Source organism: Protopterus annectens, chromosome 1.part0 (assembly GCF_019279795.1).
Source record: "Protopterus annectens isolate FY-2018-M chromosome 1.part0, PAN1.0, whole genome shotgun sequence".
Taxonomy (NCBI): domain Eukaryota; kingdom Metazoa; phylum Chordata; order Ceratodontiformes; family Protopteridae; genus Protopterus; species Protopterus annectens.
Window position 1 is genome coordinate 831521331 of NC_056725.1, and position 22154 is coordinate 831543484.

A 22154-nucleotide genomic window follows, 5' to 3' on the forward strand; every position below is an offset into this window, starting at 1 on the left:
TTTTACTTGCTTTGGATACACCAGTGCTCTGGCAGAGAAGAATAAAGCTCTGAATGTATCCCAAACAAACCACACGAGACACAACTAATCCAGAAACTAGGAAAGCTACAGAGTGAAGATGGACTTGAGCAGTCAATGTCAACATTCTCATTCTGAGGGGGAGGGAGATAGCCTGATTAGCTGCATGACTGACACACAGTGGTGAGAACTGCAACAGTATGCAGAAAGGTTCAGACAGGTCATGCCCATTAAGCTACACAGGTCTAAAGATGGCACTTTGCCATGAGACAATGAAGGTTAAGGCTCAGCAGAAAAAACTGTGTTAAACTCCCCTGGATGAGGACCTCCCTCAGCTAGGTCTTGTTCCCTGATGGAACAATGGAGACAGTCACGTCATGTGAAGGTTGACTGTATGTAGGAATGGGGGGGGTTGTTACTTATTAGGTGGCAAGCAACTTGCCAATACATAGTCCAAATGCACTTTTTCCCCCAACAGAAGAGAATATTTTCTGTTGGTGTGGATGTACTCATGTGCTCACTCTCAAGTGTGCATATAGCCTGCATACCTACAACTTTATATGATCTCTTATGAATTCGCATGTTAGCAAGAATGGTACAACTAAGAAAACAGTAGTGCCTTGCACAACCTTACCAGGCTCCCAAAAGACAGCACATCATGTACCAGATCATTGCCAATGCTGAGATAGCCTAATACTAACCTATAAACCTAGGATATACCAGTCTATCTGCCTTAGTGGACCATTTTAAGCCTAGCAAAATTTTCCATCCCAAAGTAAGAGTCAAACTCTGTACCTTGTCTCTGTGAGGTAAATACCTTGACCATTACTGCCAACCCCAAGCACCTAACTAGTCTACACAAACTCAAACTTACATACATCACTGAAACATTCACATTGGTCTAGTGCTTAATATGTTGAGCTAATGTACAGCACATGATTCTTCTGTTCACCAGAACCAGCTGACCGAAGAAACGTTGGCATCTGTACTTGACATGGTTTGTTTCATACTCTCATTCTGTAGCTGATCAAGAATATAAAAATGGGCTCTGATACTGGTCAGCTCACACACCTACATTTCTCCATACAAGCCAATGTGGAATATTCCTGGTCACTAGACTGGAAAGAATCTAATGAACTATTCAATTAACCAGCTAGGTGGGTTTATCCAAGGAGCACTTTAAGCACCACGAATTTGGACCAATGTTTATCAAAATGATACTCTGGTTTAAATTGCAAGTGATACCAACATGCACATTCTGTTAAGTCCAAGTAAAATTTCCAGATCCCTGTATCATGTCGTATGCTTATTTTTATGCAGTCTGACATCAGAATTCATGGTGCAGCATTTATGCCTCACTCCAGCTTACAACAGTAAAGACAGAGGAACAAATGAAGAGTACAACTTACTAATGTGCACACACATTTACTTAGTGAAAGCAAACGCTGCACCCATAACAGTGCCACAGGGCAGGGATCTGATCACCATTTACAAAGACTAGCATACCCCTCAGGATAGTCAACTTCCTCTCAGCAGTCTCAGCGTTCAACTCATACTAATACATGTCTCAGCTGTGATGCAGGGCAGTACACAGCCTCTGTGCTAATGACATCCTGCAAATTTCAGTAGGTTCAAAAAGTTTAAATGCACACGAATTGTTATTCTCCATGTATTTATTTACATTATGTTTTATGCAACTGCTGCTGTAAGCTCCTCCAACAAACCAACATCCCTCCTCGCCTTTTGAATTTTAAGTGGTTCAGATACAATGAAGAATTACATATAAAGTGAAGGTATGGCACTCAAACTGACAGCAGTTATAAAGGCTCAACAAAGCCAAGCAGCTGGACTGGTGGCAGAGACAGAAGACAAATCATGGCTCGACTCGCAGTACAATCAAGTCAGTGAACATCAGAAACAGCCACAGCAGCAGGACTTCTGGGCTCGTCTCAACAGGGGTTCTCATCAGACTTGTTGACACCCCCCAGGGACGGAAACTAAAGGGCTGGTTACAAGCAAATGTGCACCACTAGGGCTGCACACACAGCTGGAGCCCTAGCAGGCACTGGCCGAATGCCAGCATCACTGGTGCCAGAATTTGCTAGTACTTCACCTCCAGTCTCAGATGGCAGCCATGGGGGACAAGATGCTGACACTGGAAGCCAATAGCTACAACGAAAGAAATGCTCAGCTTTGTTCTAATTTAATAGTAAACACACAAATCAAATGGATCAGTACCTAATGCAACTTTATGATGCCAAGAAATAAAAGATTTGTTTAATTCAGAGCCTCTAAATTAAGGAGACCTTTTCATGATGTTTTCTTTTACTGACTCTGTGATGTGGAAAGTACAGTAAAATCCTAGGAATTGAAAAAGAGAAAATAATTCAATTCAATCCACAATGCATCAGAATAATCTTATAACAAAGGGCTCCCACATAAGCAGCAGATGCTTTGAAGTTAATGCTACAGTGCACTAACAGGCATACAAAAACACTAAACACAGCCAGTCTGGTGGTTCCACGAGTGCAGTACATTTGTTCTTAAGAGCTGAGATGAGGTACGGATTTGGATATCTCATTCTTTACACGTGTGAGCTATAGCAGAAGTTACTGCTTTGATGATACAAGCCCACTCAGGTTATCAGAAAGCAGTACCCAACCCAAAAAACATCAGTTACTTCAAACACTAGCGCTATTACAGATTTTTTTTCTTGATATTTATGCATTTTTAACAAACCATGACCTACTAATTACAAGTTCCATCTTGGCAGGAGTGATAGAGGAACAAATGACCTGCTCAGGTACACACAAGAAAGTGGAGGCTAGGGGTGTTGAACCCAAACTACAGGATGAATCTCGAGACACTCATAGCCTTAACCTTTTGCACTAAACTGCCAGACACGCACATACCACAGCAAAAAGGAACAGTGTGTGATGGTGCCTGAAGAACTGATGCAGAAAAAAGAAACGGTTGCTGCAACCACCATTATAAGTAATGCATGTGGCAAGGAAGTTTCCCCATGTCAGAGTGCAGCTATGCAGAGAAGAATTTAGGAGGGGGGTGCAAACATAAGCAGTGAGTGAAGACTGGAGACCGTGATACTAGCAATGAAAATTTGTTAATTTTTTCCCCTTCTTCCGGTTACTGTAGATTTTCCACAAACACACAGAACCAGGGAGAAACTTACAGTTTGCTGTATTCTCCTTGAAATGAAGACTGTTGATGTATGTTTTGTTTAGTATACTTTCATCACTACTGCCAGATAAAAAAACTATACACCAGTTAAACTCTACGTAAAAAAAAAAAAAAAAAAGCTTTTTGACTTTCTGAAATCAGGACAGCAGGTCATTTCAACATCAAGACCTGTGTTCAATATTTCTATTTTTCCCAGTTTTAATGCAGTTAAAATCTTTTGCTACTATCCATGGGAAAAAAAATGAAAACTCATTTCTAATTCACCCATTCGTTCAGCTTAACCTCTCTTCTCAGCAATTAAAGCACTATGCGCATCCCTCATCTATCACACAGCCAGCTAAATAATGCATTGCGTCCTCCGCTCATCTTTTATCATCCCAAATGACAGGCATTAGCATATCTCCCCAGTCAATTACAGCACGGAGGAATAATCACAGCATAATTGGGCGAATGCCGCTCTAATCACCAACCCTGCAAACTCTCAGAATAAAATCTGAATGGCAGTTCAGACAGGCCTTGCTCTTGTCTGTGACTCCAGCCAACCACTTGGCAAAACTCCATTTTTCCCTGCTTTCAGTCTGTATTAAAAGGCTACTACCCTTTTTTATTAAAAACTTCCAACATAACTACACTTCTCTATCTACCAATATATACCCTACAGTTTTAAGACCATGAATAATCTCTGCTTAAATTAACGTCATTCTTTCCATCTTAACATCTCTCCAAATAATTTCCCGTCTCCCCACAAACATGCACTGTCAGCCTTTTAAATCCACATTTTTTGAGGGAACAAAATGAGCACTTCTCAAAATTCAGATTATAAACATCATCTGTGCCCTACAATTTTAAACTTTTAAGTCACCATTTTAGACATGAATGAGCATTTAAAACTCACTTGCAAGAAATGCAGCATGCACAATAGGAATAATTTATTACTGCATACCACTTTATCCACAGCCTAGAGTAAAGAAGCCAATCTCTCTCTCTTCAGTCCCATATGCTACCCTACAAAGTCTGTCACATACCTGGCCAGGACTGCTATCCTTCCCAGTGGCACTACCGTATTGTTCCAGTTTACTATCCAGTGTAGGACACACATGCTACTTGTGCTACAGCTAATCAACTTTCTCAGACATGAAAAGTGAAAGAAACTTTGTGTCCTTAGCAGTTCTCCCATTTGCCATCGCCCTCTTACTATCTTCAGAATCTCAATGGTGACTGCTTAATGACAACAGCTACATAGCTTACAAGCAGTCATTAAGCATTCATGGAACTTTTTTTTTTTTTTTTTAATTAATATAACTGATTTTAGAGACAGTTTACAAGCTATTTGCTAGCTCTCTTACGAATCCCAGCCTACTCAGAGTGGCCCTGAAGACAGACACAGCTATCCATGGAGATTTCAAATCAAAAGGAAGGAAATGGAAGTAGGCTGCCAGGTCTTTCTTCCGTATCACAGACACACTCATCTACAGACACTTTTTGGATCCCTCCATACACATAATGGATTTTTTTTTTTTTTTAGGATATGGGGAGGAAACTAGAGCACCCAGAGAAACCCAGGCAGACAAAGGGAAGACATGCAGACTACACAGAAAGCACCCCAGGTAAAATCGACTGACATTTCCCTCTGAGCTGTCAAACTTACTTTTCTTGAAATTAATGTTAGCCCTGGGGCAGATGTCCCATTCACCTTTATCTATGCAATGGCAGTGACACTGCTAGTTTTGTTCCCTGAGCTCACTATTGCTTTTCCAAGTCTTCTTTCCTTCCTGTCCCTGGAACCTTCAAGCCCCCTACCCTCAAGTTCCCCATTCATTCCACTCCTTGCCACCATGCAATGAAAAAGGGACATAGGGTTGAGTCACCGATGGTGAGATTTAGCATACATCTTACCCAACTCCCCTGTACTGTGCGATGCACTAGTGAAGTAACAGGCCTTTAGTACTACCACAGTGGTACAGGTGCACTGTCTCACATATGCATACCCCATATATCCAGCTACATCTCTACGTGCCAAGGTCCTTACATAATGGGGTCAAACAGTGGGACGAAATATGTCAACTCCCTCTGGAAGATATGCTCCCTTCCGGGCAAGCTCTTCCAGCATCCAGGTTTGCTAGCTAAAACCAAGATGCAGTACCTGCACTCAGAATTGTATCCCTCCACACACACGGCTGGCTTACCACTACTAATGTTATCACTGTCGCACACAGATGACTTAACGCTGTTAGTTCAGCATTTTCTGTAACACGCAGCTGGAACTGAACTACTGTTTTATCACCTTCTACAACACAAAGCTACAGAGCTGGCTTAGAACTACAGTTTTTTTCTGTAACACACAGTACTGGTTTAACACTAACTACTGACTTATCTACAAAATGGAGATGGCTTAATACTTGTAGTTTATATTCTGCAGCATAAAGCTGGCTAGTTACTGCTAGCTTATTTTCTGCCATGCAGAGCAAACGGATTACAAATAGCTTATTTTCTACAAATAAGCATCTCCTTAGGAAGTGAGTGGTATGGTCAGCTACCACTACAGCCTAGCGAACCACAAAGTTTCTTCATACCTCCCTGCTACAGCCAGAACCCTTTCACCAGCTACTGCGCTCCTGGGTGGCAAAAGTATACAAAAGAGAACGTCCTTCTTAATAAATAGATAAAGCGATGCATTGTGGACAACTGTCAACAATGACCTGGGTCACAAGGGTAAATGCAATAAAATTATAAACAACCAACCTGTGAAGAATATGCAAATCCTTCAGACTACAACCAAAGATGAAGTACAGACACTGTAGTTGTGAGTAAAAACCTTAAGCTGCGAGCCAGCATGCCACCCAGCATCATAGATATCTCACAGTGACACTGAAACCAACACTGTACAAGTATGTTCTGCATCACCTTGACACTTCCCGATTATCTAATGAAGCATGTTCATGTCTAACATTAAGGGATACCCACAGTAAAAATTTAATCACAAACGTCTGTGCTACTGACCTTTGTAAATATATGGTCAAATTTAACAATGTTGTAAAAGAAAACTTGTGGCTAGTGCAGAATGTCCATCAGGAAAAAAGTTAAATTAGATAAAAGCGAGACTTCATTAATTCCTTCGAAAGGAGAATTGTTATATTAAAATATAGTTGTTAAAAGCAAAAAACATGACTTTACATGAGTTTTTAAATATTTTTGAGTCTGACAAGCACTATAAAGTATTAATAATCTGTAGCAGTTTTTAGAAGGTGGAGGAGAAAAACATTTTAGAGCAAGTTCCCTAGCAACCACAAAGTTTCTTCATACCTCCCTGCTACAGCCAGAACCCTTTCACCAGCTACACGCTCCTGAGTGGCAAAAGTATACAAAAGAGAACGCCCTTCTAAATAAATAGATAAAGCGATGCATTGTGGACAACTGTCAACAACCTGACCTACAAGGGTAAATGCAATAAAATTATAAACAACCAACCTGTGAAGAATATGCAAATCCTTCAGACTACAACCAAAGATGAAGTACAGACACTGTAGTTGTGAGTAAAACCCTTAAGCTGCGAGCCAGCATGCCACCCAGCATCATAGATATCTCACAGTGACACTGAAACCAACACTGTACAAGTATGTTCTGCATCACCTTGACACTTCCCACATTATCTAATGAAGCATGTTCATGTTCAACATTAAGGGATACCCACAGTAAAATTTAATCACAAACGTCTGTGCTACTGACCTTTGTAAATATATGGTCAAATTTAACAATGTTGTAAAAGAAAACTTGTGGCTAGTGCAGAATGTCCATCAGGAAAAAAGTTAAATTAGATAAAAGCGAGACTTCATTAATTCCTTCGAAAGGAGAATTGTTATATTAAAATATAGTTGTTAAAAGCAAAAAACATGACTTTACATGAGTTTTTAAATATTTTTGAGTCTGACAAGCACTATAAAGTATTAATAATCTGTAGCAGTTTTTAGAAGGTGGAGGAGAAAAACATTTTAGAGCAAGTTCAAAATTACTCTGAACTACACCAAATCAGGATGAGTGCTAATACCCAATATACAATAAGGTCACAAAAATGTGAAGTCACTTGTGGAAAAGTACAGTTTTGTACCTACCATAAATGTAGATGTCCGAATTGGATAGCATCTGCAGTCATAACAACTGGGTTGTCCTGTCGTCAGGCAGCCCTTCAGTCGGCCGGATTCCAAAGTCCGGGTCCGCTTCGCCGATGTCGCACTTCACCCGACGTCATCTCTGTTGGTCTTCGGTATAAAGCATCAGCCGACGCCATTTTCTCAGTGTTTCTTGCCCCAGATGCCAGTTCCCTGAAGGCTAAAAATTTGGATAGATGCCAATGTTTCCAAAAGATAGAGGTAAACACAAAAATAAGCATGTATGTACATAAATACAAACAAAGTACACCATGGAAACTCCCCCACTAGCTATTAGGAGGGTAAACACCCTAGGAGTACCACAGAGGGAAGATGCTATCCAGTTCGGACATCTACATTTATGGTAGGTACAAAACTGTACTATGTCCTTCATGGATGCATCTGCAGTCATAACTGGGTAGAATACCATAGCCAACTAGGGAGGAGGATAAAAGTAGATTATGGTGTGTTTAGGATCCCTTGCAGTACAGCAGTGGCAAACCCTGCTCGGGATCGGGATCTAGAGGCAAATTATAATGCTTGGCAAATGTATGCACGGAGGTCCAAGTAGCCGTCAATAATGTCTTTGGTAGCCACTCGTAAGAAGGCTGTGGTAGTGGCTGTTGCCCTTGTAGAATGAGGTCTTATGTTCTGTGTGGTTTTCCATGGAAGGAGTAACAGAATCGTATGCAATTTCCTATCCATTTGGGGATTGTCTGTTTGGAAATAGCTTTTCCTTCCCTTCCTGTTGCATAGGCTACAAAAGTTGGTCAGTCTTTCTGCTATTTTTGTTCTGTCCAAGTAGTAGCGTAGCTGTCTATGTACATCCAAGGTATGCAGTATTCTTTCCCCTCTGTTTTTGTGGGTTGGGAAAGAAGGTAGGTAGGTGGATTGCCTGGTTTAAAGACACTCTGGATACCACCTTAGGCATAAATGTAGGATTAGTCCTCATGGACACTCTATCTTGGTGGAAGATTAGAAGGGTTGCACTGCCATTAAGGCCTGTAGTTCTGAAACCCTCCTTGCTGAAGTAATTGCCAGTAGGAAAGCAGTTTTCCATGACAGGTGTTGTAGGTCTGCTGTTGCTGCTGGTTCAAAGGTGATAGTGTCAATTTTTTCTAGCACAAAGTTCAAGTCCCAAGCTGGTAATGGTGGTTTCCTTGGAGGTTTTACATTCTTGATTCCTCTGAGGAACTGCCTGAGCAAAGGGTGTGAAAAAACAGGTGGATCAAAGCTGTATTCTGCTGAAATAGCTGATGCATGTATCTTGATGGAGGAGTAGGACAGGCCTGAATGAAGAAGTTCGGCCAGATACTCCAGAATGTTAGGCATATCTATGTTTGACACATCTTTTCCTCTTTCAGAACTCCAAATGACAAACCTTTTCCATTTTCCAGCGTAGTTCCTTCTTGTTGAAGGTCTGCGTGCTTTTCAAGAATAATGTCTTTAACTCTTTGGGAAAGTTCTGGATTAGCTGCTATGTGATGTTCCATGCAGTCAGTTGCAGCGTTTTTAGGTTTGGATGCATGATGCTGTAGTTGTTCTGAGTTAACATCAAAGGCATCAGGGGTATTGGCCACATATTGTTCCGAGACATGCTCCTCAGTAGTGGGTACCAGTGTTGTCTTGGCCAGTTTGGAGCTATCAGGATTATCCTTGGACGTTCTTCCTTGATTTTTAGTAGTACCTTGTGTATCAAGGGAAGAGGTGGAATGCATATGCTGTTAGGCCTTTCCAGCTGAAGGAGAGCGAGTCCACTTTCCATGCTAGTGGGTGGAATGTCCTTGTGCAGAATTTTTTGAGCTGGTGATTGAGAGGTGATGCGAATAGGTCTATCTGTGGCATTCCCCATTTCTTTGAGATGGTCTTGAAGATGTCCGGGTGCAGCTTCCATTCGTGGGCATCCGATGTGGTTCTGCTTAACATATCTGCTAGAGTATTTTCTTTCCTGGTACAAATATTGCCTGTAACTGGATGTTGTAGCTGAGTGCCAGGGTCCACAGCTCCAAAGTCATTCTGCATAGGGGTATGAATGAGTGCCTCCCTGTTTGTTGATGTACCACATGACTGTGGTGTTGTCTGTCCTTATCATCAAATGGCCTCTTTGAGAAATGGTCTGAACTTTTGGATTGCCAGTTTTACTGCCAGCATTTCTTTTAGGTTGATGTGCAGGTGAAGTTGATCCTGTGTCCACAATCCTTGCACGCATTTGTCCAGCATGTGGGCCCCCCATCCTAGGTCTGAAGCATCTGTTGTGATGGTCTGGCTTGCTTGACATCTGTGAAAGGGTAGGCCTGGGTTTGACTGGCATGCCTGAGCCCACCATAGGAACTCCTGTTTTAAGCATGGAATTAGTGGGATTTCTGTTTCTAGGCTGTGTCTGTGTTGGGACCATAAATTCTTTAGGTACCACTGTAGTTTTCTCATATGTAGTCTGGCAAATGGGACCAAGATTATGCATGATGCCATGAAGCCCAAGGCCTGCAGTACTTTTCTTGCTGTTAACTTGTTCAGTTTTGTTAGTGCCAAGAAGTAAAGAGGGAGTTCTTTTTGTTTTTCTGTAGTTAGGAATGCCATTTGTTTTACTGTGTCCAATTCCGCCCAAGAATGTCCTTGTTTGGGATGGTATCAGCCTTGACTTTTGTAAATTGACTGTGTATCCCAGTGCTTGTAGCAAGTAAATGACCCTTTGTAAATCTGTTGTCAGCTTGCCTTTGTTGTCTCCTTGTAGCAGGCAGTCGTGCAGGTATGGATAAATTTGAATTCCCTGTAGTCTGCAATGGGCGACATTACTGATGCCAGGCATTTTGTGAATACTCTCCCCGCAGTAGATAAGCCAAAGGGCAATGCTGAGAATTGATAGTGCTCTGATCCTGCAAGAAATCTGAGGTATCTTCTGCAGATTGGTCGAATGGGGACGTGCAGGTATGCCTCCTTGAGATCTAGAGTTACCAGCCAACACTCCTTGCCCAGCATGGGAAGAAGTTGCTGTAGGGTCAGCATTTTGAATTTTGGGACAATGATGTATGTATTTAAGGTGGACAGGTCGAGAATTGGTCTCCAACTTTTTCCTTTCTTGGAACTAGGAATAGTCTGGAGTAGAACCCCTTTCCTTGTTCTGCTGTTGGCACTTTTCCACAGCTCTCATGTTTGCTAACTCCATTATCTGTTGTAGAGCCTCTGTTTTTGATTTGGAGGTAGATTTGGCATTCCTCTTTGACTGGTAAAGTGTGGAAGTGGAACCCGGTAACCTTGATCTATGGTTTGTAAAATCCACTTGTCTTTGTTATGTGGTGCCAGTTTTTTGAAAATAAGGTTAGCTTTCTGCCTAGAGGAGCTGCTATTTGTTCCCTGGTAGGCGGGTTTAGGATTAAGTCACTGTGGTTGTGTTGATGTAGTGGCAGTGTGTGTCTGTGCCTCTGTTGTTACCTTGCCACTGTCGCCCTCTGTAGGCACCTCCTCTGGATTGGTTTCTGCCTCTGGAACGCCTATTCCTGCCACTTTGAGGTCTTGTGGAGCCAGGAAAGGACCAATTTTTGGCAGGCCAGTTCCTGCTAAACCATGGAGGTTGAACCTGCAAGAAATCTCTAACTGTTTGCCCAGCTTTTGCCTTTTCTTCCATTTTCTTCATAACCTGCTGGGCAGGTGTACCAAACAAACTTGTCTTATCCATAGGAGCATCTAGCAACTTAGCTTTAACATGTTCCGTTACAGCTTGTTCCTTTAGCCATGCATGCCTTCTTATCACTGTGCCAGTCATGGCTGATCTAAATGAAGCCTCCAGTGCATCATAGCCACATTTTAAGGAATGGTTACTAACCTGTTGTATGTTATTTACCATTTCTAATACATATTTCTTATCAAGAGATTCATCAGTGGTTAGTTTTTTAGTTAACTGATCAAGCATAAACTCTTGGTATTGTATCATGTGAAACTGACAGTTTAAAGCTCTAGCTGAGAGAGTAGCTGAAGTGTAAACCTTTTACCCCATCTGTCTGATGAGCTTGCTTCCGTTTCAGAAGGAATAGGGTTTTTAGCTATGGTCATGCTACTGCCTTGGGACCCTGGGATATAGTTTCGGGGTCCGCAAGAGGGGGCCTTGTAAAGGTGGTGATGAGTATCTGGCACCCTGTAAAATCTGTCTGGTTTGGCAGGGGCTGGAGGTAAAGAATCTGGAGCGGAGCAGACATCATTGAAAGCATCATCCACCACAGAGAACAAGGAAGGGGGGGGATAAAAGGCCTAAGACACATGCTACTTGTGCTACAGCTAATCAACTTTCTCAGACATGAAAAGTGAAAGAAACTTTGTGTCCTTAGCAGTTCTCCCATTTGCCATCGCCCTCTTACTATCTTCAGAATCTCAATGGTGACTGCTTAATGACAACAGCTACATAGCTTACAAGCAGTCATTAAGCATTCATGGAACTTTTTTTTTTTTTTTTTAATTAATATAACTGATTTTAGAGACAGTTTAGCAGCCAGTTTACAAGCTATTTGCTAGCTCTCTTACGAATCCCAGCCTACTCAGAGTGGCCCTGAAGACAGACACAGCTATCCATGGAGATTTCAAATCAAAAGGAAGGAAATGGAAGTAGGCTGCCAGGTCTTTCTTCCGTATCACAGACACACTCATCCACAGACACTTTTGGATCCTCCATACACATAATGGATTATTTTTTTTTTTAGGATATGGGAGGACTAGAGCACCCAGAGAAACCCAGGCAGACAAAGGGAAGACATGCAGACTACACAGAAAGCACCCCAGGTAAAATCGACTGACATTTCCCTTTGAGCTGTCAAACTTACTTTTTTTGAAATTAATGTTAGCCCTGGGGCAGATGTCCCATTCACCTTTATCTATGCAATGGCAGTGACACTGCTAGTTTTGTTCCCTGAGCTCACTATTGCTTTTCCAAGTCTTCTTTCCTTCCTGTCCCTGGAACCTTCAAGCCCCCTACCCTCAAGTTCCCCATTCATTCCACTCCTTGCCACCATGCAATGAAAAAGGGACATAGGGTTGAGTCACCGATGGTGAGATTTAGCATACATCTTACCCAACTCCCCTGTACTGTGCGATGCACTAGTGAAGTAACAGGCCTTTAGTACTACCACAGTGGCACAGGTGCACTGTCTCACATATGCATACCCCATATATCCAGCTACATCTCTACGTGCCAAGGTCCTTACATAATGGGGTCAAACAGTGGGATGAAATATGTCAACTCCCTCTGGAAGATATGCTCCCTTCCGGGCAAGCTCTTCCAGCATCCAGGTTTGCTAGCTAAAACCAAGATGCAGTACCTGCACTCAGAATTGTATCCCTCCACACACACGGCTGGCTTACCACTACTAATGTTATCACTGTCGCACACAGATGACTTAACACTGTTAGTTCAGCATTTTCTGTAACACGCAGCTGGAACTGAACTACTGTTTTATCACCTTCTACAACACAAAGCTACAGAGCTGGCTTAGAACTACAGTTTTTTTCTGTAACACACAGTACTGGTTTAACACTAACTACTGACTTATCTACAAAATGGAGATGGCTTAATACTTGTAGTTTATATTCTGCAGCATAAAGCTGGCTAGTTACTGCTAGCTTATTTTCTGCCATGCAGAGCAAACGGATTACAAATAGCTTATTTTCTACAAATAAGCATCTCCTTAGGAAGTGAGTGGTATGGTCAGCTACCACTACAGCCTAGCGAACCACAAAGTTTCTTCATACCTCCCTGCTACAGCCAGAACCCTTTCACCAGCTACACGCTCCTGGAGTGGCAAAAGTATACAAAAGAGAACGTCCTTCTTAATAAATAGATAAAGCGATGCATTGTGGACAACTGTCAACAATGACCTGGGTCACAAGGGTAAATGCAATAAAATTATAAACAACCAACCTGTGAAGAATATGCAAATCCTTCAGACTACAACCAAAGATGAAGTACAGACACTGTAGTTGTGAGTAAAAACCTTAAGCTGCGAGCCAGCATGCCACCCAGCATCATAGATATCTCACAGTGACACTGAAACCAACACTGTACAAGTATGTTCTGCATCACCTTGACACTTCCCGATTATCTAATGAAGCATGTTCATGTCTAACATTAAGGGATACCCACAGTAAAAATTTAATCACAAACGTCTGTGCTACTGACCTTTGTAAATATATGGTCAAATTTAACAATGTTGTAAAAGAAAACTTGTGGCTAGTGCAGAATGTCCATCAGGAAAAAAGTTAAATTAGATAAAAGCGAGACTTCATTAATTCCTTCGAAAGGAGAATTGTTATATTAAAATATAGTTGTTAAAAGCAAAAAACATGACTTTACATGAGTTTTTAAATATTTTTGAGTCTGACAAGCACTATAAAGTATTAATAATCTGTAGCAGTTTTTAGAAGGTGGAGGAGAAAAACATTTTAGAGCAAGTTCAAAATTACTCTGAACTACACCAAATCAGGATGAGTGCTAATACCCAATATACAATAAGGTCACAAAAATGTGAAGTCACTTGTGGAAACCACTTTTCTATTGTGAGAATTCCTTTTCTTGGGTAAGACGTGCGGAAGCATTTAAAAAAAAAATCCAATGTCTTTTGGCAAGGAAATGAAAACATTTCCTTGTTAAACTGTATATGCTCTTGGAAGTTCAGCAACACTTCGAAAAACTGCTTTGATTAAGATGGATGGGAACTTCAAAAATAAATCTGCTGTACAAACATGGATGACAGACACAGCATACTGTCTATCACTGCCCAGTACCTCAACCTGAAGTCAGTCTGTATCTGGATACATTTGCTGAACATATATTTTTCTCCGTCTAGAAAGGCCACAATGCTCATCGTGTACAGCTGCTTTTCTCCCTTACCTGTTTTTATCCTAGTATCCTTTAGTATATACGTGCAATAGAAAAACAAAAAAGCTAAACATCTGGTGACAGATCAAAAACAATCACACCTATGTAATGTCAAATTTTAAGACAGCAGGAATCAACAAATCTAAGCTGCATTTCTTCAAACGCTTATTACTGCAAATCTTCACCACAACCTGCTATCATCCGTAACTATACAAGCCTATGTTTTTTTGTTTTTTTTTTTTTTTAAAGTGTGGGTGTGTGTGAGGGTTAAAGATTCAAAACCTCCTCCTGTAAGGAGCTAGAAAGCCAGAGAAACACTTCGTAAACAATTTGTGCTATATATTTGAATATACCATATAACCTTCAAAATAAATAAAAGCAAAGACACGTCAGCAATACGTTATGCATAGGTGTAAGACAAATTGGGATTTACTCATGCCTGGCTTTTAAGTTTGTTCTTTCATGTTTCGCCATCATGACCAAACCTTTTCTGGCTTGAATAAATTAAAGCACAACCCACACCCAAACATAGAATACTGCTAAAGTAACCAACACAGTCTCAGCAAAAAAGTGGACATTCTCCTGCAACATGGAGAGTTTTTTTCTATATCTGTGTAATAACAGAGCTATAAAACAAATACTTTATATCTGCTTTACTCAAACAAATTTCCATCCACTTAATTGTAACCAAGAAGGGCACAAGTTAAAGGCTTTTGCTCAGAGATGTAAGCTCTCAATGAAAATTCTTCAAAAGCTCATGCCAACAATCTCTCAGCATCTTGCCTTATATTAAGGAAGCAACCTTCTACACAGAACTTTTCTTATTCTCAATGCACTTTACATATAAAATGCATAGACTGCTTGTGAATCACACCTGAAGTGCATCACCCGAACCACAATGAGAGACCAATGACAGCAATGAACAGATAAAGGGAACAAAGCTGCAACAATCTCACTGTATAGGATCCTGGTCAGGCCATGCAGGCAGTGCTGTTATATACACAGAAGGATATTAAGAAGGTAGAAGTAGTGCAGACGACAGCCAACAGAAGGATGGGTATTATGGCGGGGAAGGTATGACCACAGAATGGAAGAGCTGTGTACTCTCATCACTAGACACTAGAAGGGGCCTAGTACGGCTGCATAACATCATTCAAGAGAGAACTGAAGACAAGAGTCGGCACAAGAAGGATGGGAGAATGAGCCAGAGGCATCAAACTGCAGGATGTCTTCCAGGATCTATATAAATACTCCTTTATAAAGACAACTATGGATCTGCAGAATGGATTACCAGAATAGGTGACAGCAGAATCCCTGGATGTATTCAAGAAGAATCAAGCCAAGTGGAAAAAGTGAAAGGGTAGCTATGTGGAGGAAGGGGGGGCTGAACGTTAAATTAAGCAACACAGCAGACAGGCTGTCACCTTGTGTTAACAAGCACAGGTAATGTGACTGAATACATGGTGGAAGTCAGCAGATAAGATCCTCTCCCAAACAAAAGAGTTTTATCTGAAGGGAGTGAGGGCCAGAACACCAAGGAAAGCCTTTTCAGCATTTTTACAACACCCCGATTAATCAGCAAATTCTCCACCTATATTAGAATTGCATCCTCATCACCCCCAAAATGACCTGAATCATTCTGGTTACAGTCCCAATCAACATACTAACAGCCAACTTGTTAATTGGGCTTTACTCAACTGAAACTGCAGCATTACTTTTAGATAACAAATACATTTAATCAGAAAAGTTGTGGTTTTGTTATCTTCGCGCTCCAACCAAATGTTGGTTTTAACATTTTTGGCAAGTTCACTAGCCACCACTGCCTCTTTTTGGGGTTCCCCTGGGAGGACTGTTTAGTTAAGTGACTTGCTAATTGTCACAAAGAGGCAAGTGAAGAAAGGAAAGTAAATATGTTTCTCAACTGTCCAAATTTCCACAGAACATATAAATTTTTGACTCATTTTTAGGTCTGTTCCTCATAAAATTTGTGTTTTTCTGGCAAATCATGGAGGACTGAAGTCACTAATGACATATTTGAGTATCCGATTTCATATCCTCCAGAAAATGCATACTAATACAAGTCCAGTTATTCTTAGAACTTCCTAAGTTTGAGAGAGTATTATTTAAAATCTGTCTATTTTTGGGTGTTTATATCACCATCATTTTAGGCTTTGCCCAGATTTCTTGCACCAAGACATTGAGAGGTAAGAAAGTAAACAAAGGATGAAGTCCTTCAGCAAAGCTCTTTGGTTAAATTGGCATATATATTTTCCACAAACTTTCATAACTACTCAGTGCCCCAGCAGGTAACATAGCTTCAATGTCAAATATGCAAAACACTCAGAACCCTGTCCCAATATAGGCCCTATAGCACAGTGAAAGGATACTGCACTCATGAAGCACAATCCTTTGAGAGAAATTTTAAAATCAGGTTCCCTCTGCCTGACCTAGTAATAATGTAGATGTCAAAAATGCCAGGACAACTAGCAAACAGTAGTGGCTCAGGTGACAGCATAAGAACTCTAATCATATGCAGAACACTTAACCATATTAACTATAATGCAATATACAGATATGTTGCTTGCAGAAATTATTCTTACAGACTGTAATCACATCTTCTAAACACAGTAACACAATCTACTTGCTAATCAAAGTTACAGGAAAGCCTCTGTGCTGTACAGAATTTAGCTTTGACAATACCCCAAACAAAGGTTTGGTAAGTGACCAAGCTGGTCAGGAAATGGGGGGAGTACACAGCTGCTGATGGTTTACTCATTCCTGTGGAAGGGAGTCAGGGTGGCTATTGGAGAACCTCCATCACTGGTGTGCCATTTGGGGAAGGCCCCAAAGTAGCAGATGTTTCACTAGGACTTGGAGGGGGGGGGGTCTTAGCCCCCACTCCCAGTGTCAATCCAGCACCTGCACTCTGGGAGTAAAAATAGACAAATGCGAACTAAAAGAACATGCCACATGAACACTCTTTCTAATAACTAATCTTCCAAACTTCCTCTTTCCCTTCTTACATAAGCTCTGCAACTTGCATTATACTTTTTTAAAGACATTTTACATTACGACATGCTGTTAAAACATTTACAAATGCCTACTACATTATAAACTTTACTACAAAAAAATAACTGATGGTCTTTAGCAAGGTATAAACTGCCAGCATTCTTCCTATCCCGTGCTGTCTGTGGACTTAAAAACATCCGCTTCCTACATCATTTGTTGTTACAGATTCCACAATACCGGTGTTATTGATAATGGAAAGACATACATAAATGCATTTCAAGATTCTGTTCAAACCTGTCCCTCAACAAAACTTCTTGATTAAAAAAATTAACTGTTTTTTTGTTATACAACAACCAAGTACTGAGCAGGAGTGAGAGTGAGAAATAACAGAAGATAACAATCTAAGATGTAAAATCCACGTAGTTTATTGCAGACAAGAACAAACAAATAAGCGCTTTCACTATCAGCTTCTTCAGATCCATGAAACAAACCTCCTAACAAACTAGTTATATATTAAAAGCACACTGAGACAATTAAATAATTAACCTATCAAGAAGATGATCCAACACAAACCTCTATTTAAAGGCATAGCAAACTGCAAAGAACAGAAAAAGAACAGAAAAAAAGCTCACTACAAGAATATAAATGCAATGCAAAAAGGGATCACCAGTAGGATTTTTGGGTTGTCCCTCTATTTTCAGGAGGACTTTCTGAATTAAGGTGAAGGGGAGGGCATACAGGTATATTCCCTCCCAAGAAAAGTAGGCGTCCACTTTCCACACTTGTGGATGCGGATTCCTTGTGCAGAATTTGGGCATTTGTCTGTTCTGGCCAAAGGCAAAAAGATCTGCTTGTGGAATACCCCACCTGTAGATTATGTCCAGGAATACTTCCCTGTGAAGCATCCATTTGGGACAAGAGGCTGAAGTTCTGCTCAGGACATCTGCCATAACATTCCCTGTTGAAGGAATATAAACCACTACCAGATGAATGTGGACAGAAAATGCTAGATTCTAGATCTGGATTGCCAGGCTGCACAGAGGGTAGGACTTTGTTCCTCCTGCTTGTTTATGTACCACAGGACCATCATATTATCTGTGATTAGTTTCAAGGTTCCTGGCTGAAGGGCTGATTTGAAGGTTAGCAGGGCCAACTGTAAAGCCCTCATTTCTTTGATGTTGATATGGTCCTTGTTTCTTGAGTTGGACCATGTGCCCTGGACCGAGAGTTGTTTCTGGTTTGTAAGTAGCACTGCCCCGCACCCCAAGTCGGAAACATCTGTGGACCTGTTGGAGGGGTGTTGGGACCTGAAGGTGGATCCCTAAGTTGAGGTGAAGAGCTCATATCCACCACTGGAGTTCCTTCTTCAAACATTGAAGTAAGGGGAGAGGGTTGTCCAGGGGCCGGGAGTGTTGGCTCCATACGTTTTTTTAAGACCCAATGGATTTTTCACATGTGGAGTTTTGCCAGAGGCAACATAGGTATGAGTGATGCCATGTGGCCTAAAATTCTTAAAAATTATCGAGCTGGCAAGGAAGTGTGGGAGAGGAGTTTGTGGAAGTATAGACAAAGGTCTAGGATTCTTTGATCTGGAATGAAGGCTTTCATTTGGTCTGTTCTGATCCTGCATCCCAGGAAAACCAGGTCTTAAGAGGGAATGAGGTGAGACTAAGTAGTTTATGGTGAACCCTAACTAAGTTAGGGTGGAGATTACCTGTTGTAGATGTACAAGGAGGACTTGGCGGTCTTGATGAAGAATGAGCAGGTCGTCAAGGTATGGGTATATCTGAATACCCGGAGTCCTGCAATGAGCAATGACAGGAGCCAGGCACTTTGCAAACACTTGGGGAGCAGTGGAGAGTCCAAAGGGCAACGCAGAGAACTGCAAATGGCAAGGGCCTATTGCAAATCGGAGGTATTTCCTGTCATCTGGGTGAATAGGGACGTGCAGGTAGACATCCTTCAAATCCAGGTCTACCATGAAAGCCTTGGTTGGAATAAGTGGTAAGAGCAGGGGTAACGTAATAATTTTGAAACTGGAAACCTTGAGAAAGAGGTTTAGAGATGAACAGTGTAGGATTGGCCTCCATGGGCCGTCCTTCCTTGGTACCAGAAACATTCTGGAGTAGAGACCCATCTTTCTTTGGTGGCATGGTACCTGTTCTATGGTACCTTGAGCTAGAAGTTGCTGAATGATAGGTAGAAAAAGGTGGGTTTGGCTTGCAGGTGGTTGAGGGATACCACAAAATGGTGGTAACATCCACTAAGTCATGAAATCGCCTGACTGAATGATGGAGAGAAACCATTGTTGTGGAGTGATCATCTGCCAGGAGGGAAGGGAGAGGGTGAGATGGAGGGAAAGTGGGGTGTTTGCGTGTAAGGGGGGGGGTAGTCACAGAGGAGGCGATCTGGTGTGGTCAGACTAGCCTCGAAAAGGGGTGGTGAAAGAACAGGTTGGAAATATTGGAGTAGAGTTTTTCCCGATTTCTCTGCGTCCTTTAGACTGTGGGCCAGGGTGTGAGGACTGTCTTCTGACAAAGGAAGGTTTTTGCGGATAATTCCTGTGGTATCTTGGTATAGGAGACACCAGTAAGTGTTTAAGGTTTTGAAGTTCCTTACCCTTTTCTTGAAGGGATTTGAGAAGTTCTGCTGAGGCTTGTCCAAACAAAGCTTTATTACCTAGGGGTGCATCCAACAATTTTGTTTGAATATCCATGGGTAGGGGTTGTAGTCATACCCAGGAATATCGCCTCAAGACTGATCCTGATGCAGGGTTCTTAGATGAGGCTTCCACAGCATAAGTGCACTGAGTGCCTAGTCACTTGGGATGCAGTGGAGAGGATGGTGTTAATATGTGCTTTTATGGGAGATCTGGTGCCTGAGAGAGTAGTGTGGAGGCCTTGGTAATGGTATCCAGGACATATCTGCCATATGTGTTTGGTAGGTGAGAGCTTTTATAGCCAGAGTAGAGGAGGTATAAACTTTCTTCCCTATTCGGTTCATGAATTTGCTGTCTTTGTCTGTGGGATAAAGGGCAGTCGAAGGTAAATGCTTAGATGATTTGTCAGCAGAGATAGCAATAACTGCTGGGTCTGCTGGTGGATTCCTAAAGTGGAATTGGGAATCCTGAGGGACCTTGGTAGAATCGGTCTGGACATTTAGAAGTTGGTTGAGAGTCAGGGGACTGAGAAGCAGCCAACTAAGCATCCTGGAAGGCAGGTAGCACGGGGGCCACTGCTGAAGGAGAGGGTTGCACCATTTGTAAAAGGTTGAAGGACCTTTTCTTGGTGTCAGATACGTCAGATGCCTGCCATTTATGCTCCCTCATGAGGGAGATAGTCTCTCTAAATGTGTTTTCTTCCCCTGGACACTCAGGAGTAATGAAATCTTTAGGGGAATCTACTTGGTATTCATATAAACAGAATCATCTGAAGAAGAGTGGTGTTCCCCTGACACCTGTAAGGTAGGTTGAGGTGAGGGGGCTGGTGAAACCTGTTGTGTCTGTAAGGCCTGAAAAGTCTTTGGGAAAAAGCTTCCCATCCAGGAACTGGTTGGGGTTCAGAGTGTTTAACTTTTTGCTTTTTCTTTAAGGGACTAGCTGGTGGAGAGAGAATCAGAGTGGATGTCTGCTTGGGTGGAAGTGAAGGAGCAGGGCCCTCCTAACTGAGATGTGGTTCCCCTCTGCCATCAGGATCCGATGGCTGAACGGCCTCAGCGGATGTACTAAAGGTTTCCGCCACCCAAGCTTCCATTGAGGTTCCCAGGCCTGGCTTGGAAACAGATGTCTGGGAAGATGCCAGGCTTTCATCAGCCTCGAGAACCTTCTCTGACGCCTGAGGCGCAGCATGGGATTCTGGCCTAATTTTCGTGACCTTCTTCCTCAGCTGCTCTCCAGAGGGGTCTACCCCCCCTTCCATACAGAGCACAAGACATCTAAGTCTCCGATTTTCCAAATACAATTTTAGTGCAGCAAGACGGCTGTGAAGGGTTTTTGGAATGAAAGATTTGCAAATGGAACAGGACGTATGGTCATGAGCTTCACCTAAGCAAAAAACTCACTTCTCGTGCGTGTCCTTGTGAAGAATTGGTCTCGCACAAACAAACCTCCCCTTTCTAGCTGACATGTAAGACTTAAGAATAATCAAAGGCAAAGAGAAATCCCGACAGGGCACTTATCTGTATCGGTAGAAGAAACGGTCGCCTGGTGTAGGGCACTTATCTGTATCGGTAGAAGAAACGGTCGCCTGGTGTAGAGACTTAATGGTCTGACAATGCAATCTGCTTTCGGAACTGGCGAACAGGAATCCAGCGTTGACTGCAGCAGTAAATTTCTGAGGGTACATGCAGACATCACCTTTACTCCCTATGTTGGTTTATGGCCCTGGCAAGGGACGTCACACGCACCCTCCAGAGGCAAAGACTTTGGTATACTGGCTGGAAGGCGGCGCTGCTAGCAGCAACTCCCTACTGTTATGAATATTGCAACATGTGAATAGGACATCAAATGTTACTATATGGAATCCTTCAGATTAGTCTGATATGCTAAGTGCTCCCTAAATTCACAAGAAAAATATAATCTCCCCAAACAAATACTAATGCCCTAAAAACAACTCTCTGTATTTCACACATCTGCACCCTCACCTACTTTCTAGAATCTACTTATACTTGTTTTCGTTATGCTTCTTCCACCAAGTTTAATGCAGACATTGCCCGTGTCTTTTGTATCCTTTAATTCCGCCACGTTCCCCACTGCACTATTTACTACTGAAACCTACCATAATTTTCCATTCCAACCTTATAGCATGTATATCTTACCAACAAAATGAAATAATTCATATTCCTTACAGACATTTAACTTTATTAAAACAAAAATAAACTTCCAAGCAGTTCATGCAAAATTCACAACTAGAAGTACACCATGACCT

General features: G+C 41.8%; 1 protein-coding gene across 7 annotated transcripts in view; it reads right to left on the reverse strand.

Annotated features, from left to right (window-relative positions):
- Positions 1-22154, reverse strand: part of ARID1B (AT-rich interaction domain 1B) — a 1953609-nt gene that overhangs the window by 643649 nt on the left and 1287806 nt on the right. The window lies entirely within an intron of this gene.